This window comes from Tympanuchus pallidicinctus, unplaced genomic scaffold, assembly GCF_026119805.1.
Source record: "Tympanuchus pallidicinctus isolate F22 unplaced genomic scaffold, pur_lepc_1.0 scaffold1, whole genome shotgun sequence".
In the NCBI taxonomy this organism is placed as follows: Eukaryota; Metazoa; Chordata; class Aves; order Galliformes; family Phasianidae; genus Tympanuchus; species Tympanuchus pallidicinctus.
In genome coordinates, this window is record NW_026294618.1 from 5,080,510 (window position 1) to 5,102,961 (window position 22,452).

The window sequence follows — 22,452 nt, forward strand, 5'->3', positions numbered from 1 at the left end:
CACCTTATTTGCATCTGAGAATCAGACATCTCAGCTGCAGGAGCCAACTCAACCACGACAATCACCAGTAAACAGCACTTTAAAGTCTTGTCCAAGAAGAAAATTGTGGGCTCTGCTTTTGAGGATATGTCTAAATTGCAACCACAGTGCTACAAGCACACTCAGGGCAGCCATAGCCCAGCAAGCACAATGGCAGTTGTATGGACAGCTGTCTGGCCCAGCTGCCTGCCTCAAATCCCATGGAAATGCTACCCCAGCAGCTGCATTCCAGCAGAGATACAAACTAACTATACCGAAATGCCCCATGCTTGAATCCGCACATGGGTATCGCTTGTCTTCTTCACAGACCCCCATGTATTCTGCATGTTGAGTGGTTAGGTCACAGGGATCTCCATTTGGGTTAGGATTCATTCATTACAGCAATGCAAAAATTCCAGCTTGGGTTAAAACCTCAGTGTTAGGAGCTGCTTCTGCCTGTGCATGACCCAAAAAGGGGTATTTAGCACAGATAACAGGTAGGCGAGCGAGACAACAAGCACAGGGAAAACCTCCCTGCTGGTGAGGAGTCGTGATCTAGCGATCGGTTGGTCCTTTCCAGTTCTGTGTTTTGTGAGGTTTCCAAAGCAGAAAAACTGCCTCCGGACTAGGAACCAACAGACATCTGACCACAGTGATCTCAGCTTCAAATCGCTGGCACATCTGGTTAGCTGCATCTCCCAGCCCGCTGGAATTGGCATGAGAAGGGGAAGGAATGCCCTGGGGAAACGGGAAGGTGACAGGAGTCAAACAGCAGGGAGGAAAATCAGGCACCAGAGATCGTGAGGGGAGAGAACAAATACACAGAGCCAGAAGAAAAAAAGAAAGGTAAACTCTAAAAACATTAAGACGATGATACCGTGGGATTTCCAGACTGAATAGTCACAGAAAGCAGATTCGAGGTGGCCTCTGGCTCCCCACAAGCAAACAAGCCCTAATAACACAGCTGAACAGTGACATGCTACAAACACCCAGGGGAAGATGATCGTTCCCATCCCACCTTAACAGCACACAAACAGCCTTCCAATTTTGCCGCGTACCACTCAGAAACAGCCTCAACGACAGCATTTCAACAACTGTGGTTTTCTTGTTTTGCACATTTGCTGCTTTTGCTCTGATTTGACAACTGCCAAAAGCCATCCTCGCATGCAAACAAACATGAGAGCTAACAGTCTCCACTTGCAAAACTAGAGAATATCAAAAAACTATTTTAGACTTCCCTTCTGCAAAGAGACATCAAGAAGTTCAAGAACTGTCAGTACCCCAGCTGAGCTGCCAGAAGAATTTGGCTGTGCCGTGCTCAAATGAAGACAGCCCATTATCCCTGCTCTAGAATCTCTTAACACTGAGCTGAACTGATGCAAACTCTGGTTTCTGGAAGGAAAACTGAAAAAAAAAAAAAGAGAAATAACAAAGCCATAAGTGAATATGGGCAAAGCCACAAGTAACAGCAGAACCCTCTTATCAACTCTTTGAAAGGGGTGATAACAGCAGGACAAGGGGAAATGGCTTTAAGTTGAGGGATGGAAGATTGAGGTTGGATGTCAGGGGGAACTTCTTTACCATGAGAGCGGTGAGGTGCTGGAACAGCTGCCCAGAGAAGCTGTGGATGCCCCATCCAACCCTGGAAGTGTTCAAGGCCAGGTTGGATGGGGCCCTGGGCAGCCTGGGCTGCTATGAAATGGGGAGGCTGGGGGCCCTGCATGGGCTGGGGAGGGGGAGTTGGAGCTTCGTGATCCTTGAGGTTCAATGGCCAACCCTGGCCATTCTGTGATTCTGTGACCCTCAGATGGTACATGAAGCCAGGGGAGCCTGTGGGGGGAACACTTCTCCCATCACTCCAAATTCAGACTGTGGTTCATTTCTGATGCTACCTTTGCGTAGAAAGAAGTTTCGGATTATTTACTACGTACTAAAGCCTGAAAACACACCCGATGTGCCAAGAACCTTATTATCTCACCTATAACAGAAATATCAATCAAAACACATTTGCAACGCGTGCGTCAGACTTTGACATCTCACACAGATTTCTCCACAAAAGCAGAAATATCAGTCAGAGCGACCTGCCCGTGACACACAACTCAGGAAACGAAGTTATTTAATCTCCTACTTACAGATACCAGACTTGCCACACGGAAACCCAGAAATGTTGAAGCCAAGCTATCATATCAGGGTATCGAGGCACACTTATCAGATGCATGCATAAGCAACAAGAGACCAGAAACCAAGCAGGGAGACGCACTCGCTGCTTTATAACACGCGCAGCGGCAGAAAGGCGCTCCTGCAGCGGATGCTTTGCTCCTCTGTGTATCCTGAACACCCACTGAACGACTTCCAGCTGCAAAATCTTTTGGCTTAGGGCACAACCGGGGGCTGGGCATTAACGTGTTAGTTAGCCCATGGTTTTTTTGATTAAGGTCGAATGTTTTTAAGGTCGAAAGCAGTAGGGAACGCCGACGGAAATCGGAGGGGGGGAAAAAAGCCCAGCACAAAGCTGAACTTCAGCAAAGAGCTGAAGGCCGAGCAGGGTGCTAGGCCTCGAGCCCCCAGACCCACCTCGGGCCGGGGGCAGCGGGCGGAAGCAGCGGGGAGGCGGCGGCCCCGTGAGGCACAGCGGGACGAGGGGCTGCTTTAGGGCCCCTCGCAGCTTCAGCCCACCGCAGCCCCCCTCATCACCGAGCCGCGGGATGGAGTCCTGGCTCCCCGCGGGACCCCCACCTCCTCCCTCATCCCCGAGGGACCCCGCCCGGCCTTCCCCTCAGTGTCTCCCCTGGGCCGTGCCGCCCCTCTCTCACACTCGCTCCCCCTGCGCTCCCCCCGCCGCGTGGTTCGCTCCAGCCTACCTCCAGACGCCCTCGCTTCACCCTCCCGGCGGAACCGCGGTGCCGGCGCCCGCTGCGAGTGGCTGGGGGGGGAGCCACAGCCTCCGTTTCGTCTTCCCCCTCAGGCTGCCCTCCCCTGCTCCCCCCCCCCCAGATCTGGGCGCAGTTGGTTTGTTCCGAAAAGCCGGCCGGTCTTCTACCCTAAACCGCTGGATCTCTCACGTCTTCGGCCATTTCCGACCGAACTGGCGGAAGTTGCCGAAGTGGCGGCGGAACTTAACGGCCCGTTCCGAAGGGTGAGCGGAGAGAGCCGAACCACGGACGGAGACAGCCGAAGGGCTAAAGGGGCGGGAGCCAGGACCGCGAAGGAGGAGACTTCTCGCCGGAAACTACCGAGAAGAGCCGAAGTGCGGCAGGAGGCGGAGCATCACCGCCCTCCAGGCCAGAGGGGTTCGCTGGCCAGCACGCATGCGCACGGCGGGGAGGCTCTTTTCCCGCCTAAAGGTGGGCACGTGCTGCCCTGCCTGCTCTCCTCAGCAGTAGCGGCCATGATGGGTCTCCGTTCGCTCAGTGCCCCACGCAGCCCTTGCGTGGGCAAACGCACCCCCAGCTTTAGCCACAGCACACCGAGTTGGCTCCAGCCATGCTCCAGCACCCCTGCAAGGCTGAGAGTGCACACAGAGAGTTCAGCTCTGTGGTGAAACTACCATGCGGACTGCAAAGGTGGCGCATTCTCTGCACAGATGTCCAGATGGCTGCTGGCAGAAGGGGTTTTACAAACCACAGTGTCTTGGGATGCTGGTACATGCAGGCCCTGCTTATGAGTACTGCCAGACCACTACAGATGGGATTTCATTACTGAGTTGCCTCAAGATCCAAGCTGGACAGTTTGGATTAATACTACAAATTAAAACTCGGTCTGGACAAAAGTGATGTAGAATATAATTTCTGGATTTAACTTCTTAACAGCATTTACACTGCCAACAGCACCTAGTAAAAGCAGCAACATCAAATTTATGCAGACAAGTACCGAACATACCATGCAAAAGACGAGGACTGAAGCAAAAGAATTAGGGGGGAAAAAAAAAATGTAACAAAGCAGTGGGGAAATAAAGAGAAGAAAGGCAAGGAATGGTGGCAGCCATCATCCTACAAGAAAGCCAACTCCAGCAGCTTCAGTACTTCTTGTTTATTACTTTATGCGCTTTCATTTTACATATGTATTAATGCCCCATAAAGGACTTCATATCTATGGGTACCAAGTCTCACCCCAAAACACAAAACCTGTTAGCTTGTGAGGGACTGAGGGATCTGAGAGAAGAAACAGGTTTACCTCCATAGGAGCAGCAGGAAGGGTGGCAACTGTGGCGCATCTTCAGGAATCTTCGCTTTAATACAACGTGAGCACTTCAAAACTGCGAGAAACCACTTTTCCACCACTCTGCACTTTTTTAACAGTCATTTACATGTATGTTTAGCATGCAAGGAGAAACTAACTTTTATCCTGAAAAAATGGTGAGGGTGAGAGGGGGAGCAAGGCTACCTGTTGTTAGACATTGAAATACAATCCTACAAGCAGGGGACAAGGACGGAGGGGTAGGAATAGCTACTCTAAGGCTCTCAGAAACAGTCTATCTTTTCCAGCCCATCCAGCCTGACCTTGAACACCTCCACGGTGGGGACACCCACAACTTCTCTAGGCAACCTGTTCCAGTGTCTCATCACCATCACTGTGAAGAATTTCTTCCTGATAGCTAGTCAAAATCTATCCTCTTCTAGTTAATAGCCATTACCCCTTGTCCTGTCGCCCTCTTCTGGTCCTGTTCCCCAGCTTTTTTATGCTGGGGCCCCCAGAACTGGACGCAGTACTCCAGGTGGGGTCCCACAAGAGCAGAGGGACAGAATTATCTCCCTTAACCTGCTGGTCACACTTCTCTTGATCCAACCAAGCCAAGATACGGTTGGCCTTCTGGGCTGCAAGCACACATTGCTGGCTCATCTTGAGCTTCTCATGAACAGATACCCTCAAATCCTCCTCCTCAGGGCTGCTCTCAAGCCATTCTCCATCCCCCCGACCAAGGTGGAGGACCTTGCACTTGGCCTTGTTGAACTTATGAAGTTGGCATAGGCACTGAGCCTGCCCAGGTCTCTCTGTAGCTGCAATTTAATGCTGTGGATGCTATCACTCCTTCGTGCCCTCTTCTCTGTTTGAATAGTCTCCACTTAACCATTTTTCTTTATCTGGACCAAATTCTGCTTCTCATCCCCCCTGCAAGCTTTTCTCACTTCCAACACGTTAACGTTTCACCTCTGCTGTAGATTACACCAAGTCATTTTGATTTCACCTCTGCTGTAGTCATTTTGAGCAGGTATTAAGGAGTTTCAGAGCCAGCTAGTGCACAGCCCCATGGCATACTTCCATGGCCTGAAATAAACCTCAGGAAAACATCCGTTCCTCTTCAAGGGAATAACAGTCTAAGGGGAAGACTAAACTTACATCTTTTCCCTGCCAGAAGGCTACAGTCCTTCTGGCAAAACTTTTTTAACCTCTTTCTCCTCCCTTCCACAGGAGACAGTACTAAGGCCTGACCACCTGCAGACTCCACAAGCCTTGTGGAATGTTTTTTAGACCACACTCCTAACCTCAACAGTCCTATCAGATTTCACAGGATTCAGTCGCTTGTTAGCCCCAGGGTGCTCTTGGTGCTGAACAGGTAAAACACATCTCTAATACACATCTCCCAGCCCCACTGGGACAACTACACATACGTGAGAAAGCTAAATTTTCAGTTCTGCCGAGGCTCTGACCGCTTTTGTCCCTCAGGTATCTCACAGTATGCTTCACAAGAGAGGAGTAATTAATCTGGAATGCTGGCCAAATTCCAGCTTAAGTAATAACATTTGGATGGTTTACATTCTCCCTGCAGTTCTGAGTGAATATGGATTGGTTTTTTCTCCTTCCTTTATGCCATAAAAGCAGTGGTCTGGTACTGCTGGAGCAGCTGCCAGGCTCTGCAATGTAAGTAGCCGCATTTTAGCAATAGGCAAAGGCGTCTCATTTGCTTAAATAAAGGACCTCATGAAGACCCCATGGGCACAAGAAGTGCTGTTAATAATACACTCCACTGCTGGGCATAAAGTGAAGCATAGAGCATGTCATGAACCTGTAATTGAAAAGTTAACGTAAGACTGGACACAGGCATAAAGCACAAGAACTTTTTCCTCCAAAATGCTAATTCAGGCTTGGACCCAGTGCAGCTCCAGCTGGAATCCGAAGAGCAAAGCCAATGAACTCTTAGCATCCTGCACAGGGAAACTGATGGCAGGAGAAAATAAGTTTATAAAAGCAGTGAAAGTTTTGAGCAAGATGCTGGCATGTCTGAGGATACGGCCAGGTAGTGAAAAGGCACGAGGAACAGAAATGTCTGTTCCCTTGTTCACAGAGGCCCGATGAGTGTATCTTATTTGAGCTAGATATTTGAAAGAAAGAACATAAGAAGGAAAGAAACGGGGCAGAAGGTTTTAAGATGTAATATTATGGATCACACTTAGAGTATGTCAAGTTGCACTGCCACACATTTTATGAAGAATAAACATTCTGGAAAAATTCATTAAATGATTGCATTATGCTTTGTTTATAGAACTACACATCACCAGACTACGTTATTATCTTTGGCGAACCGCAGTGCCTAAAAGGGTAATTTCAGTATTTCAGCAACAGTGTAGTTAAGAGAGATTAGGACAGTGGTTACAAATAAACCGTGAGAGACCAGATGGCTCAGAGGATGGGTAATGAGACATGCAGCTTTCCTCCTCCCCCAGCATGTCCCAGATCATTAGCGACTGAAAGCTGTTACTAGCACTGACTATTTTTCACCAGCAGTTTATTGACCCAAATATGGTTTTGCTCATCCCCAAAACTACTGCACACTGATTTCAGTATGGCAAGTCCCTCCAGGCTTTGGTGGAGCTGCACAGTGTGAGAGGGTGAAGGCAGAGGGTGTTGCCTTCCTACCTTGCGTGTCTGTAACCACTTGCAGCAATTCTACTGCAGTTTTGTGGACCTTGCCTGCATTTCCTTTGCATTTTTTTACACTTACCTCAAAAATGAAACGCTCAGAGTCACGCAGGGTCATTCTGTAGGAATCAAGTCTATCCAGGTGAATTCAAGGCTAGGTGGATGGGCCCTGGGCAGCCTCATCTTGTGAGTGGCGACCAGCCCATGGCAGGGCTTGGCTCTCGATGATCATTAAGGTCCCTTCCAACCTGAACCATTCTGCGATTCCATGATTCGATGACTGAATTACCAGCAAGTCCTCTCCCACCTTCACCTCGCTCCTTATGGGATGTGCACTTACTCACAGAAAGGTGAGTAAGCCATAAGATGCTGCACATTGCCCTTTTTATTAGACTTAACTCTATCACCCCGATTTAAAAAAAAAAAAAAAGAGTCACCCAGCATTAAAAAAAAAAATAACTAAAACGCATTATATAAAATTCAGATACAGAAATTAAAAACAAGGCACATTAAAAGGTGTTCGTATCACAACACTCCTGGACATTTCAGTGACTGAATAAAGACAGGCTCCAAAGCAGGAAGCAGCACTCCATTTCTGTAAAGTTCCCTTGAATTCCTGAAGTGCTACAGCTAGCCGTGCTTCCCCTTCATCTCCAAACAGATGCTTTGAAGTTTTCCAGAGACACCCAAGAAGGAAGACACATCCAAACACCTAGACTACCCCCGAACTCCACCCTGTAACAGATGGTGAGGTTTTAAATACAGAAGCATCTGGTAACCACTGGTATGAAAAAGCTGGCAAGCCACAGCTGATTCTGTTCTACTAAATATTCCATAATTTGAACTATATTTAAACAGGGAGTTAAAAAAGAAGCAATCATTTCACTTGTATATAACATAATCCCTAAACTACACACTGGAACTGCAGTGCAGTTGGGCACTGCACTCTTGCCTACCAAAAGCACTTTTTTTAATTAAGCATTCAGCAGCATTAACAATGAAATTAAAACTGAACGCAAAGCACGCAGCCCAGCCCCTCCTTGGTGAAGCACGAAGCATCGTGTTTAGCGTGTGCTTTGTTCCATCAGACAACCAGGCTCAGGGCTGCCACTTTCCACTACTTCAGTCACCCTCAAGTCCACACAACATGAGGGGCTCTGACAACTTGCCAGACCCCCAGCAGTGCATGGGAGGACAGAAGTCTTGAGAAACTCACTGAGACCTGTGCGCTCAAACCAAGTGTTTCACCTGTCCCCCAGCCCAGCTGCCAAGTGAAAACTGGAGATAATACTTCCTACACAGGAACACTGAATCACAGAATACTCCCAGTTGGAAGGGACCCATCAGGACCACTGAGTCCAACTCCTGCCTCCACCCAAGCCCACTCAAAACCAGACAATAATATGCGACTGCTAGAAAAATCTCTGCTAGAAATTATGGTCAGAATACATTAAGGGTCAATAAACACATCCACACATGGTTAAAAAAGAAAGAACCCTCAAAACCCCAAACCAAAGCCAGACCTGAGCGTGCACATTGCATGCACAGCCCTAAATGTGCGCTCCCCAAACTGTGCTTAAATAATCTTTTGGGACAATGCTCCGCGGTTGTTTCTGTGAGCTGAGTGAATCATCTGTGCTTGCTGGAAATCCAAAGCGATAGCATGCATGAAACGATCACTCTGGATTAAAGTCACTTTGGGAAAAGGCTGTAAAAGGCTGCCTGCCAAGATTGTGCTAGAGGTCCACTGGAGACTGTGCCATCAGATCTGGAAGTGTGCTGAGAGCATTCTAAAGTGCCTAGAGAGGGAAAGATGTACTCCTAGGAACTGGCTGATAAGGGAATCTTAAAGTCCGGATCTAGAAGAACAAATAGTAACAGCGGGGCCCTAAGTCTTAGCTGTAATAGCTGACAGATTTCTTTACAAAACGATCACTGAACAAACACGAGGTGATCCTGCTGCAGACTGCCCACAAATAGCGAGGATGTCATAATAATAGCTGCTTGTGATCGCTCAATTCAAGCCCATTTGCCACAAATTGGTTCAGTTCAAGCAAAACAGCAAGGGTATCAATTCAAACAGAAAAGTTTGTGAATCTGACCAGGCTGAAAGGCAGAAAGGCTCCAGGAGATTTTAAACCAAAGAACGCAGCACCACAGAACCATTAAGGTTGGAAAAGACTGCTAAGCCCAAGCCCAACCCAGCCCGCCATGCCCAGCCCTCAGTGCCACATCCTGCGGTTCTGGAACACCTCCAGGGACGGTGACCCCCCCACCTCCCTGGGCAGCTGTGCCACTGCAGCACTGCTCTTTCTGTGATCCAACCTGAGAATACAACCCATCTGTCACGTGCATCCTGAATGGAAGAGGTGAATAAAAAGCACGCAGAGGGAAGTTGTAAGAACATGCAGGACATTGGACATAGCCACAGGCCTCTAGGCTTAACAAATACAGAAGCAGCTGGCAATCAGGTGGTCGCCTCCCTGTTCAGCAACCCAAGCCATTCCACGACTACAGCAGAGGGTAAAGGTGCGTTAGGAGGAAGCCTGCCTGCACCTGCCAGGAGGGGCAAGCAAAGAGGAAAGCTCTGTGCTGCTGAAACACCAAGGAAGCAACGAATGCTCATAGTTTACACAAAAACCCGACCTAAAATTCACAATTATTCACAAGCTTCAAAGTGCTGGGATGATATTCACAAGCCAAGAAGTTCTGGGATGAACCCTCCCAGCCTGCATTTGAGAGTGCCAACGTGTGTTTGACACTCTCAAGAAGCAGCAGCATGACACACCACCGACACCAGCCCACCTCCACCAGCAGCTCTCTTACTGCAGAGGCCTTTGTGCAGAATCTCTGCTCAAGGAAAGAGGAGGCAGTGCTCAGAAAAGCTGTGGCATCAACTGCACGCAAAACCTGAGGACAGAGTTTGAATTGAAATGTAACAGGCATGGAAATACTGAGTGTAAAATGCACCATTGGATCCAAGTTACACCGTGCTAAAATAACTCAGCACCTGCCTTTGATAAAATAACTGGTCTCTTTTGACAAAAAGGCATTCAGTCTTATTTATTGGGATTTTAGCAAAGCAACAAAAAATCTGGGGAATTATTAGCAAAGGGGGGAAACAGGCATCGATGGAGAGAACGGTGAGATCGATAATAAACACTGCTGTGCATTAAGAGCTGCAGGTTTATTTAAAAGCATCGTTACAAAGTTAAATGATAATAAATAATTGTCACCATTTTAAGCACAATCTATTTCAAGGCCTAAAGTTACTATCATGCACCAAAATGATTTAAATGGGAATATCTATATCTACATCCAGGTGGTGCAGGCCTGCTGCCAAAATCGACCACTAAAATAGGGCAGCGGTTGCCAACTGTGCCTTTCTCAGCTCAGAAAGGGTACTTTCTTCTCTCCACAGTTCACTCAGTTCCACTGTTAGTGCATTAGAAATGGAGAAACCAACTCAGAGGTGAATCGTTATGAAAACATTTCTTTAAATGAAAACCTCCTATGCTTTTGAAGTAAACCACGTTGCATAATCCCATTAAAACACTTTATCGTGCTCCGTCTCCATAGCTCTCAGGTTGTTAACCCATTGCACAATGCCTATTAGACAGCTCATCAAGGACCTCTTGGTTTGAAGCCACTGCTCATTTCCAGCCTAAACTCATTCAGAGCCATTTGTTCTCATGCCCAAACTCTCATTTAACTTAATTAACTCTTCTCCCTCTCTGGTGTTTACACCAGTGTATTTATAGACCAGGAATGTCCTTTGCCTGCCTTTGCCACCGGCTTACCACCCTGGCTCCTTTTCATTGTGCTCTCTGCCAGTCCTGAAGCCATCCAATCTTCTTCCATGTCTTACTCTACAATTCTCTGACAGGAGACTGTAGTGAAGTGGGGCTCAGTCTGTTCTCCCAGGTAACGCGGCAGGACAAGAGGTGATGGCCTTCATTTGTGCCAGGGGAGGCTCAGGTTGGATATGAGGAAAAACTGCTCCAAAAGAGCAGTGCTGCAGTGGCACGGCTGCCCAGGGAGGTGGGGGTCACCGTGCCTGGGGGTGCTCCAGAACTGGGGGCATGTGGCACTGAGGGACACAGTGGTCATCGGTGGGGTGGGCTGGGATTGGAGACCTCAGAGATCTTTTCCAACGTTAAAGACTCTATGATTCTATTATCCCAGGTTTGATGAAACCCCAAAAAGTTGATTTCTGCTATTCCATCTGTTAATACAGTGTTTACAGCAGTGCTGGGACCAGCCCTTGAGGAACGCTATTGCTGACTTGCCAATCCTTTTTCGGCCATCCTCCCTTTTCCTACCTCTGTGATGACAAGATTTATGGATGCAAAGCCACACTTTGCTCCTAAGTGATTGATTTAACCTGTCTTGCTTTGTATTTTTAGTCTTTTTTTTCCCCTTAATTAAAGTCTGCCTTTTGCTGCTGGAGAACAACAAAGGCTCATTTCTCTGTAAATCAGGCCTCTGGATAACGGGAAAGCTGTCCTACTTCCACAGTTGGGCATTTGTATAAATTAATAAACTAAGGAAGTTAACGCATTTTATGTTAAAAATGGTAAATGAAGTTTGCTAATGAGCAGCCTGACTTTTTAATTATACTTAGGATTTATGCCACAAACTTAAAAAACGATTAGAATGCAGGAAAACAGCATGTAAGACTTGCAGTTAAATAAAATTAAGCTAAATGTGCTGAATGCATAGCTTAAACTAAAACACTTTTATTGTACAAAGGAATTCTGCAGCCTATAAACAGAAACAATTTCATCTATTCAGCATGTCTTCGGGTTTTCAGAACTTGAAACAAAATTAATTTCTATTCTCACACAAAGGACGAGCTGCTCCTAAAATAAAATGGACGCAGCAAAAACTCCTTCATTGAACATTTTATTGTTTTTAACCTGGATCACTTCCACCACTCAGTTCCACACTGGGTGCTGCTCCCAACAATTCTGTTAGCAGAGCGAAGGAAGAGCAACATCAGCAAACAAAGGCAGATGGGAAGAGCAGAGCTGCTGATTGCAGTCCTGTCTTAAATGCTGGGCAGAGCACGAGCACTTGATTCTTCTGGGACAGTTTTGGGGCAGCTCTATGCTCTGGAACTCATCAGAAACCCTGAGATCATCCAACAGATGGCAATACTCCTCTTTAATCAATATGAATCCACAGAGAGCACGAAAAAAGAATAACTTGCCCTCCCAATTACAGCAATGTTCCCCCAAAACCACGAGGCTGAATTCTGAATTCATTCAAATTTAAAGACCACAGAATGGCAGAATATCCCGAGTCAGAAGGGACCACGAGGTTCAGTGAGTCCAACTCAAGATTAAGGAAAATCCCTTTTTTTTTAATAGTGTGACAGAACAACACTGCACTTTCTCTTTTTTGGTGATCAAAAAATTGGTTGGACTTTAGAAGCGTTATTATACTTGAAGCAGTAGAAGAAGCTGAATATAGAAATCATGAAAAGATGCCACTGGGATCAGTTAAAGCCAACAGTGAAAACACTGAGGAGGAATGAAGCCAAAAACACAGAAGCAGATTGAACTTGGCGTACGCCATGGCAGGAGGCCAGGGGAAGGAGAGCTCGCTACAGGAGCAGCCAGGATTTCTGAGGGATGCAACTCGGGCATCCAGACATCGGGCGGCACCAGCGCTGGGCCAGGCAGAGCAGCGAAGCTGTGCCCATCCCAACGGCTGAGGCTCCATCCCGGCAGACCAGAACTTCCTACTCACGATATTAAGCTCTACCATTCATAAACACTGAGCTGTCACACACCATTTCCACCTTCAAAGAGCTCCGAAATCAACAACTAATCCACACAACCACCTCCTGGGGTGCAGGGGCTGCTGAAAGACTGGGACAAAGGAAAAACGCTGAAGTCATTGGGCACAGCTCCTAAAAGGGAATGTTTTAAATCAGCTTGGCAGAAGGCAGCAATGCTGGGCTCCCAGTCACAAGGCATGGCTTCCTCTGAGGTTCTTTGGTGCTGGGAGGCGCCCACAACCTCAGGTATTTCCCCCAAAACCCAGATTCTCATTTATGAACAAAATCTGACGGGCAGAGCAGCTCAGGAAATAAAATGGGCGCAGTGATAGCACGGTGGAGATCAGCAGAAAGCTTTGGCCAACTACTTGCATTTCAGCTGGGCTTTAACCAAGGGAAAATGAAAAGGGCAGACAGAAGCAGAGCTTCCTCGTTGGCCCATACCCCTGCTTTTCCTCCAGCAAATGGAATTACCTTGAAATTTTCAAGAAAGCCATGAAACAAGTTCAGGCTCACAACAAATTCTTGGAGGGAAGACGATATGGAAATGCAGTACATCTCTGTTACAGAGAACTGAAGAAATGATTTTAAAAAACGCTAGGAACAACAATATGCTCCTAAAGGGAGAATAAACCCAGCACACTTGTGTTTTTAAGCACCTTAATACTGTTATCAATAAACCCAGCTGCATCCTTTTCACAATGCAGCAATGACAATTGACTCAAATGGATGGCACTTTGATAATGCGCCTATTTGCCTCTCAAGCCGAAACAGATAAAAATTCAAAGATTACACATCTTTGGTATTTGTATGCTAATATACACAGCTTTAGGGAAATTGTTGCGACTCAACCACCATTCATCCTGTGCAGGCAGCGCCGTTCAAGTACCTACCGGCAATTTTCAGGCCGCTCGCAGTATATCTTAGGGCTGTCATCACCTGATGCATCATCTGTTCTGCAAGAATCTGTCAGGAGCACCAGGCAGGCCTCCTGGGTGCAGGTAGGCAGGATTACAGCCAACTCATCACCTTTTTTTCCTGCCATCCCAATTTGTACAGTCTCGCTTTCGATATGGTTTGCCCATGGTGGCGCCTGGTGCACACGTGAGCAAGGGACAGCACGAGGCAATTTGGCTTTAATCATAGAACCACACAACCATTACGGCTGGAAAAGAGCTCCAAGACCATCAAGCCCAACCATCGAACCATCATGACCGTGCCTACTAACCCACATCCCGCATCTGTCCTCTTGTTAACGATCTCTTCTGCTTCATCTCCTTGGTTTTGTTGGGGGAAAACAATTGGGCTTGAAGGAAACCCTACCAGAAAAAAGCACTCGCTATCCTGAGTCCTTCCTGAGGACTTTGGCAAGTTAAGCAGCTCCACTTCCCATGGAGTCACAGGTTTCTTCTAGTTCTTCCCAAACCACCACCCCACTGAAATGCAGAACAATTTCTGCTGCCTATGAAGGCCACCAAACACAGGCAACAAGGGGCTACAGCTGCTTCAGGGGGCGATTCCTGCCCAGTGTCTGCTCACGCTGGCTGAGCTGCAGCTCTCCCAAGGCTCAGTGAGCGCCTGGGTCGTCCCTCTGCCTGCTGCTCTTGCACTTGTGCAACCTTAATTAGCTCTGTGGACCTGTCTCTCTTCGTCAGGCTTGGCTGAAATCTTCCAACAGGTTCAGGAAGGATGGGGGTGGTGCAAACATGTGGTGAGACTGGCTGAGATGGAGTGTAACTTAGTAAGAAAACAACAAGGATGTCGATCGTAAGGGCAAAACAAGGGAGTGCCACTGTGGAGCCAAGCAGAGAGACCTAAAGATTCTGGCATAGCCGCTCAAAAAAAATAAATAAATACTCAGGAATAAGGGAGGTGTCCCTGCTTTGCTTTTAACAGGGCTTGGAAGTGGGATGATGAGAAAAGCACTCCTTGCAGGCTTGCCTTGGCATCCGGAGGCAAGAAGCCTGCAGTCATGACACTGCAGTTTTAGGGGCCGCAAAGACGACCTGGACAGCAAAAGAGTACAGAAGCCATCCCTCGTGCTTCAAGCTAGCATCAAGAGGCAAGGAGCTGAAAGACTCCTGTCAGTGGACTCCTGAAAGTCAATTCAGTAGCAAACTCAGCCTATGCTCACCTAATAAAGTACTCTACACTTAAAAATTATATTCAGTATTATGTAAATCACCTTGTTAACAGTTGCAGGGTGAAAAGCCGTTCGTGCAACAGCTGCCTGTGCGCAGCTCCTGGGCGCTGCCCCACCTCCTGCCTCTCTCCCAGCCCTGCTTCATCAAGTAGCTGGGCAAATTGATGAATGGCAGCGAAATGATCTCACTGCAATGCCTTCTGCTGATGAATGAGGAATACCCTGCCAGAGCATCCTGATTTCAGGTGATGGATTTGAGCCCGGGCTCCAAGACAATTCCTCGTGGCTGACAAGCTCAGCTATTTTCACTCTTAATCTTTATAATATTTGATTGAATAGATCCAAGGTCATCATTTCCACCGAGGTGGCTGTTCAAAATACCACCAGCCTTCAGATTATTTTTAACTGCATCTGGAAAAGTGCAGAATATTCACCTAAGAGCTGGTAAGAACTTTGTCCCTGGGAGATGCCTACACCTTAGGCACGCGCTTGCAGCGGTGTGAACAAGCAGCTAAGAAGTGGCATTTGTCATCCCACGGCCCAGAGCTCTCACCATCAGACTGCAGGGACACAGACCCCAGGGAACAGACATTTCTCATCCTCCATCACAGCCCAGAAGTTTACTTCTTTTTTTCACGTTAGGAGTCGATAGGAGGCAGCTTGGCTTTGAAGAAGTGGGAAGAAATAACCATTAATGTGCATCATTTCCTTATACAAACACTGTATAATAGGGGGCACCTTAAAGTCCCCAGGCTTGAGCCTTACAGAACACAAAGCCTTTTGGGACGCAATATGGTTTTTCCTTCCCATTTCCTTCTCTTACAGAAGCTCAGGTAGGAGTGCAGCCTTCTCCAGCCCAGCTGCATGGAACTTTGACACGGATCTCTGCACAGCATCAGCTGTGTGCGAGACATCAGCCACGTGTGAGACATTCCAGCACTTTGTTGTGCAATCCCTGATTACTGATGTCTGCTCCCTGCATTTCTGCAGCGAGATCTGTAACACAGCACAGGACATTTGGCATAGGGCTCCCTGCAATCTACAGATGGGGAACCCCACAAATATCCTTCATCCCCACAACTTCTGTAGTCTCCAGTTTAAGACCCCAAGGAATGAGCAAAAAGAGGGATTGGGGAGAAACTGTTGTTCTCTGCCCCCACCACTGCCAGAGCAGCACGAGTGCCTTTTACACAATTCCCCTCTGTCACCAGGGGACAACACAGCCAGCTTTGTGCAAAATGTCACAACTCTATCTGGTTTAGAAGGATATAATCTGCACCATTTTGAGCCCTTGCGAGGCTGGGTGCAGGCATGGGGCTGCAGGAGCACATGGCTGTGGGGCTCATACAAAATCACCGTTGTGCATGGCACCAGAACAGGAAGAAATGCTGTCACTGAGTCTGTGCCAGCAATGGATGGCGATGGAAAAGTCTGGCAAGGGAGCAGCAGAAAACCCCTAGGGACCCAGGGCTTCACTCCTTCATAGAACATCCAAATCAAACCAAGGGAGGAATTTTAATTCTCAAATTAAGATGAGTTTGGAGGTAAACAAACAGCTGGAAAGTCAAACGAAGCTCCCCAAAAAAGCAACAGATGCTGCATTACACAGCCTGCAGGATGAGCAGTCGGTACCCATGCTGGTGACACACAAGGCCCTTAATGGTCTAACAGGGTTAACAAAAAGGCTTGCTCCAGAAAACAGCCCTATTTATATACTCATGAATGTGTGCTGGATCACTTCTGCAAATTTGGCTACAGTCTGCAGGATTTAAAAAAGAAACCCACACCCACTATTGCAAGAGTTGCAATAACATCAGGCCTGCTGGTGCCAATGAGTTATAAGCGCTCACAGCAGCCGGGGTTTGGGATCCCTCCATGTTTTGTTTCCTTGGAGGTAACTGCACCGTTATCAGGTGATGCAGGGGATCAGGCTCTGACACCTGGCCCTCCAGTTCATATCCTGGAACAAGGCAGGCGTTTGATGGCATCTGCACTGCTGACTCAATCGCGTATCTTCATTCCCATATCGTCCTTGGAAAAGGGACATGGGGGGAAAGAGCTCTTCAAAGCAGCACGCAGTGGGCAGCACGGCCTCACTTTGCTGCTCTGCCTCAAGGCATCACCGGTAAAAGCAGGCAGATCACAGAAGTGCGACCCTGCCTCCATCCCACATCCACCAAGCTGAGGTTTTCTGCAAGAACATCCCAACTGCCCCACGTTGGGAAGACAACAGCATTCAAACAAAGGAAACCTTGCCCCATCTTCTCCCTGCACATTACATGTACCCAGCCTCAGAAAAAGGTGGAAGGAAAACGTCTTCTTGTTGAGGCTCATCCTACCTTCAAGCAGCTATTCCAAGCTCCGTAATTTTTTTCCCCAGAGTTTAAGCTCTGGCACATCTTGTTTTCCTCCTTCTAGAGAACAAACAAGAAGAGCAGCAGCCCTGTAGGTAATGAAACCCTCCTCCAAGTTGAAAAGTACTGAGCTGTGAGCAAGGAGGTGACAAACAAGAGAAAACAGTACTGAGAGGACAGTAATCGTGTGGGAGCAGTGCTTCCCAGCAGGAAGGCACATCTCTGCCACGGCAGCCATCAGCAATGTCCACAGCCCCATGTGCCAGACCCACACACAGGGCTGCTGCCCACATCCTCCTGCCGTGCCTGGCCCACCCCCAGCTGTGATGGATGAAGCTCCCCCACTTTGGTCACAGGGGCTGTGAGACCACCTGAACTTAATATTGGGCTATTGAGCAAGGAAAAGGTCTACAGCTGCACACATGCATCTTTATCTCCACGGTGCAACCTAGGCTGGATTCACAGAATCGTTAGGGTTGGAAAAGACCACTATGACCATCCTGTCCAACCACCAAACCACTGTCCAACTGTTGACCCATCATGTCAATCCATTTGTTGTGATGGCAGGGATGACATTGGAGAGGTTTGCCTTTACTTCATACCCTGGATGATGTTTTGCTGGTTATGAGTGCAAACAAGACCTCAGGAACAGCCAGCCTGGGGCAGAACGAAACCTCCTTCCTCTGTCACCTGGCTTCCTGTAGGGACAGTGCAAGAGCTCTCCCAGCGAGACTCCCTGAGACCACACAGACAACCTCGGCCACGTCCACGTGGGCTCTGGAGGCCTTTGGAAAAAGCCAGGACAACAGCAGCTCCCCACAAACTCCAAGGATCTCCACGAGTGAAGAGGCAGCAACGGCATCACCAAAACCAAGGTCCAAAGGATCCAGAAGGTCCACAGCAACAAAACCAAGCCCGGGGCTGAAGGCCTCAAAGCCTGGTGCCAGGCTGAGGGCTCCCTCCCAGGAGATTCGTGTCTCATCACGCATCTGCTTTGATCGAACGCTCTTCCAGGCTGAGACACGCCGAGAGACTCCTTTGGTGAGTAACCACCGTGAGCTCACTGCAACATTTCTGCCCGTTCCCTCCATCCTGCGCACAGCCTGTGGGCTTTCCTTCCCTCCCAGACCTCTGCTCCACCAAACGTGGTCCAAAAACCATCAGAGACAGACAGCAGCAAGAACTATCGTGGATTTTGGAAGCCACCTCCAACCATGGCCAGCACCAACGTCACCCACTAGTGACAAGCACTGCATCCACCTGCAGGGCTCAGTACCTGCTGAATTTTACCCTTTTCCAGTTCACCTCTGCTGTTTTATTCATCACAAACAGCCATTCAAGGCAGGGCAGCTTTTCACAGAACCATAGGCTGGTTTGGGAGACGGTGGCAGTGTACAGCCTTAAATAAAATATAAACACCTCATCTATTCTTAACATTGGGTTTTGATCTTCACTGTTTCTACTCCCCTTTTTCAGTGTAATTTGCAATTTATTTGGTTGCTTTTTGAGAAGCGAGAGCGTAGGGCAGGGCTGACTTACTGCCTAATCTCAGTTTTGATCTATTATTAAACGTCTGCTTTCTTTCTACTTTTTCACCCTCCTTTAGGAAGCCAGAAGCCCCAGCAGAAATTACAAGTCCAGAAAGAAAGGTGAACTGCAAAAGAAAAGCTGGGGGGAAAAGAATTGCTGGTGGGGTTTTTTTTGTATTGGGATTTTTGTTCAGTTTTCTCTTTTTTGGCTTCAAGAACTCTCTGTAACGCCAGCCGAGTAGGAGAAAACGTGCTGAAAGGGATGGAAATGCAAACTACTGGCCCCAGTCCCACTGCTGACACGTGGACAACCCCCGGCCAGGCCAGTGCCTATGGAATTCCCCCATGGAGATGGTTTAAAAACAGGACTGTGCTGATATGCCCTGGTGCTTTTAGCAGCACTGCTGATTCTCTAGCAAATCCCTGGGCTCTGGGAACACGCCACGGAGCCACATGCTTGTGTTTCCAAATGGTGGCAGAGCCGGGATGCACTGAAAGCTGGGACAGGGGTGGCAGAGCCCGAGGCCAGAAGTCCTCAAGGAACCCACGGAATCTTTTTTTACCACCTTTATCAGGGACTTTTGTAGCAAAACACGATCCCTGCCAGGAGCTGACGCACACACGGAACACGCAGCCAGGGACGGGGTGCTGCAGAGGTGCAGCAGCACTCAGCGCCCTCCACCTTCACTGCAAGCTGTTGTTTAACAGCTTTCTGATTATTTCATTGCTCTCTCCTCAACCCACTGCTAAATAACAGAGCTTACGCCTGCCCTGCAAACCCACGTGTGACCTCCTTGCTCCAGCTCCTATGGACAGATTTGGGTTCAAGCGAGCACAGCCAGCCAGAGACGCTGAGCGACTCCCAGGCAGGTGCCTGGCGCCGGGCTGCAGGATTCCCCACGCACTCACACAGGGGCTGTTTGCACAGACACGGCTCATCTGCACAGGCACACGGTCACACATCACCTGCACACTCCTGGCTTCCAGCTCCTGGCCAGGCCCACTGCACGGAGCTGGAATCGCTCGCTGCCGGCTCCTGCCGAGATCACCCGGGTACCCAGGGATGGCTGAGCGCTCGTTAGCATCTCCTATTGATCCACTTCATTACTGTAACCCTTTTCCTATTCATTTCCAATGACAGACATTTCATTAACTCACAAGAAGAGAGCCATCCCCCAGCCATCAGAAGCACAGCCCGCTGAGAGTCCCACGGACAGCCACTACTCTTTAGAAGGCAGCTTGCTGTAGAATTCTTTAGCTTGGAAGTGACCTGAAAGATCATCCAGTTCCAACTCCCAGTTTCTTACGAGCCTTTACTTTAAAGCGCAGCTCAAACGGATGAAGATTTTGCAGTAAAACTGGGCATGTTCAGACCCAATCTGTAGCAAAAAAGCATTCTCAAGCCACGCTCCATCACCAGCCAGAGTGAGATGTCCCTTCTGCCCTGCTGGCACACCGTCCAGGCAGCCTTCTGGGCAGGAGTGCAGTCAGAAAGCGCCTGTCCCCAGGGATGCATTTCTCCTCACAAGCTTTTCTTACATGCTTTCTCATAAGGTGGAACACACTGAACAAACTGCACCAAATTTAAGTCTCAGCCATGAATCCTGCACTGCACGAAGCAGCCGCCGGTCCCCCATCAGGCACAACAAGCAATTTCAGCTCAGGATTCTCTTTCTGCCCCAATAAAACACTACTGCCCAGCGCCCCAGCTCTGTGTCGTGCACCGTGCAGAGCAGCTCGTGGGGCTGTAGGGAGCAGCAGCAGTTTGTTCTGCTTGGTTTCGCAGATTGGAAGTGAAGGCTGGAGGTGAAAGGAGGCATCTGGGGCCGTGCTGCCTGCAGCGGGGTGGGAGCAAAGAAACCCAACCCCAAGACAAGTTGATTTGCTTTTGCAGCCAGTCTCCTCTCCAGCAGCCACTTCTTCAGTGCTGCTCTGCCGAAGGCAGTATGTAAAACCCTGAATTTAAACAAGCATCCCAATATCTGCACCCTAACATCATCCACGTCCCCCACATGTGCACCCCTATATCTGCACCCCCAACATCTCCAACCCCGAATAACACCCACATTCACCCCATCGCAACCTGTACCCCAACATCTGCATCCCCACATCAGCTGCATCCCCAACAACATTTGCATTCACCAACATCTGCACCAAACATCAGCATCCCAATATCATCCACATCTCCCAATAACCTCCACATCCCCCAATAACCTCCGCATCCCCCAATAACCTCCGCATCCCCAGCATCACCTGCATCCCAACACCTACGTAACCCAGCACCTGAAACCCCACATCACTGCATCCCAACATCGCCATCCCCGGCATCATTGGCACCCCTCAGTATCTGCATCCCCAACACCTGCATCCCCCAATAAATCCACACCCCAACACCCGATGCCGTGGCCCAGCACCCCCATCCCGATACCCTCCCACATCCCATTCCCCACACCAGGAGGAGGAGCCCCTGCACACCCCAAAATCCCACAGCCTCACATCGCACCGTGCCAGCAGCAGCCTCCCTGCAGCCCTGCATGGAAAGAACTCAGGAGCAACTTTCGCCTTCTCCTGTTCCGGGAGCCGCTTTACACCGATGTACATCGCAGCATCACTGTGCGACCAAAGGTGTTTGCCCTGAAATTTGCATTCTGGGGCTCAAAACTCACCGCCCTCATCCCAATGGGCAGCAGGAAAGCCCAAAGGGCTCCAGGAACAAGGCGATACCCCAGGGGAGCTGCTGTGGGCTGGGTGTGGGGAGGGAGAGAGTAATGGTGAGGGGAGGGAATGGGGGGGGGAGGAACCGAGTGGAGCCAGTGAGGGAAAATGAAGTGAGAGAAACAAATAGATGGAAGTAGGGAAGGAGAAAAAGATAAAGGGAATGGGAAGGAAAAGGGGGGGAAAAGGAAGAAGGGGGGGAAGGAAGGGGGGGGAAGGAAGAGGGGGGGAAGGAAGAGGGGGGGAAGGAAGAGGGGGGGAAGGAAGAGGGGGGGAAGGAAGAGGGGGGGAAGGAAGAGGGGGGGAAGGAAGAGGGGGAGAAGGAAAAGTAAATGAAAGAAAAAAGAAAGGAAAAAAAAAAGAAGGAATAAATAAATAAAAGGAAAAAAATAAAAGAAAAAAAAAGAGAAAAAATAAATGAAAGGATGGAAGAAATGAAAGAAAAAATAAAGAAGAGAAAAAATAAAGGAAAAAAAAGAAAATAAAAGCAGAAAATGGGGAAAAGAGAAATAAACGAAAAGAGAAAAATGAAAGAAAACTAAAAAAAAAAAAAAAAGACAAAAAAAATGGGGAAAAAAGTGAAGGTAAAAAAAAAATCAATTAAAAAAAAAGAAATCAAAGGAGCACAGCGAAGAACGAAAGCAATGAGGCAGAAGGAAGAGAAGGGAAGGGAAGGGAAGGGAAGGCCGGCCCAGCTCCCAGCTCCCGGCTCCCGGCTCGGCCCCCCCTCGCCCCGTTACCTGCGGAGCGCCCCGGCCCGGACCCGCGCTGCCGCGGCCGCTGCCCGGCGCGGGGCGGAGCGGAGCGGGGGCCGCGCTCGCTGCATTGTGGGAGCGGCGCTGAGGCGGGAGCGGGGCGCCCCCTTGCGGCGGAACGCGGCTGGGCGGGAAGCGGCTGGCGGGAAAAGGAGCGAGGGTGTGTGTGGAGGGGGGGGGGCGGGCGTGGGGCTGAGGGGTAATTAGTGCGGCTGGGGGTAATTAGTGCGGCTAGGGGCAGTAAGTGTATGTGGGATGGGTAATTAGTGCAAGTGAGGGAGAGCAAGGGTGTCCG

The 22,452-nt window shown here is 48.9% G+C and overlaps 1 protein-coding gene across 6 annotated transcripts in view; it reads right to left on the reverse strand.

Moving 5' to 3' along the window:
* Window positions 1-22,185, reverse strand: part of EXTL3 (exostosin like glycosyltransferase 3) — a 132,273-nt gene extending 110,088 nt beyond the window's left edge. For 4 of the 6 annotated variants that reach the window (XM_052691315.1, XM_052691297.1, XM_052691252.1 and 1 more), the window contains exon 1: window positions 2,880-3,177. The gene's annotated coding sequence lies outside the window, so the exon portion shown is untranslated. Of the gene's footprint in view, window positions 1-2,879; window positions 3,191-22,142 lie in introns of those variants that run through there. The other 2 variants (XM_052691282.1, XM_052691323.1) reach the window with 2 other exon arrangements.
* Between the last annotated feature and the right edge of the window lie 267 nt (window positions 22,186-22,452).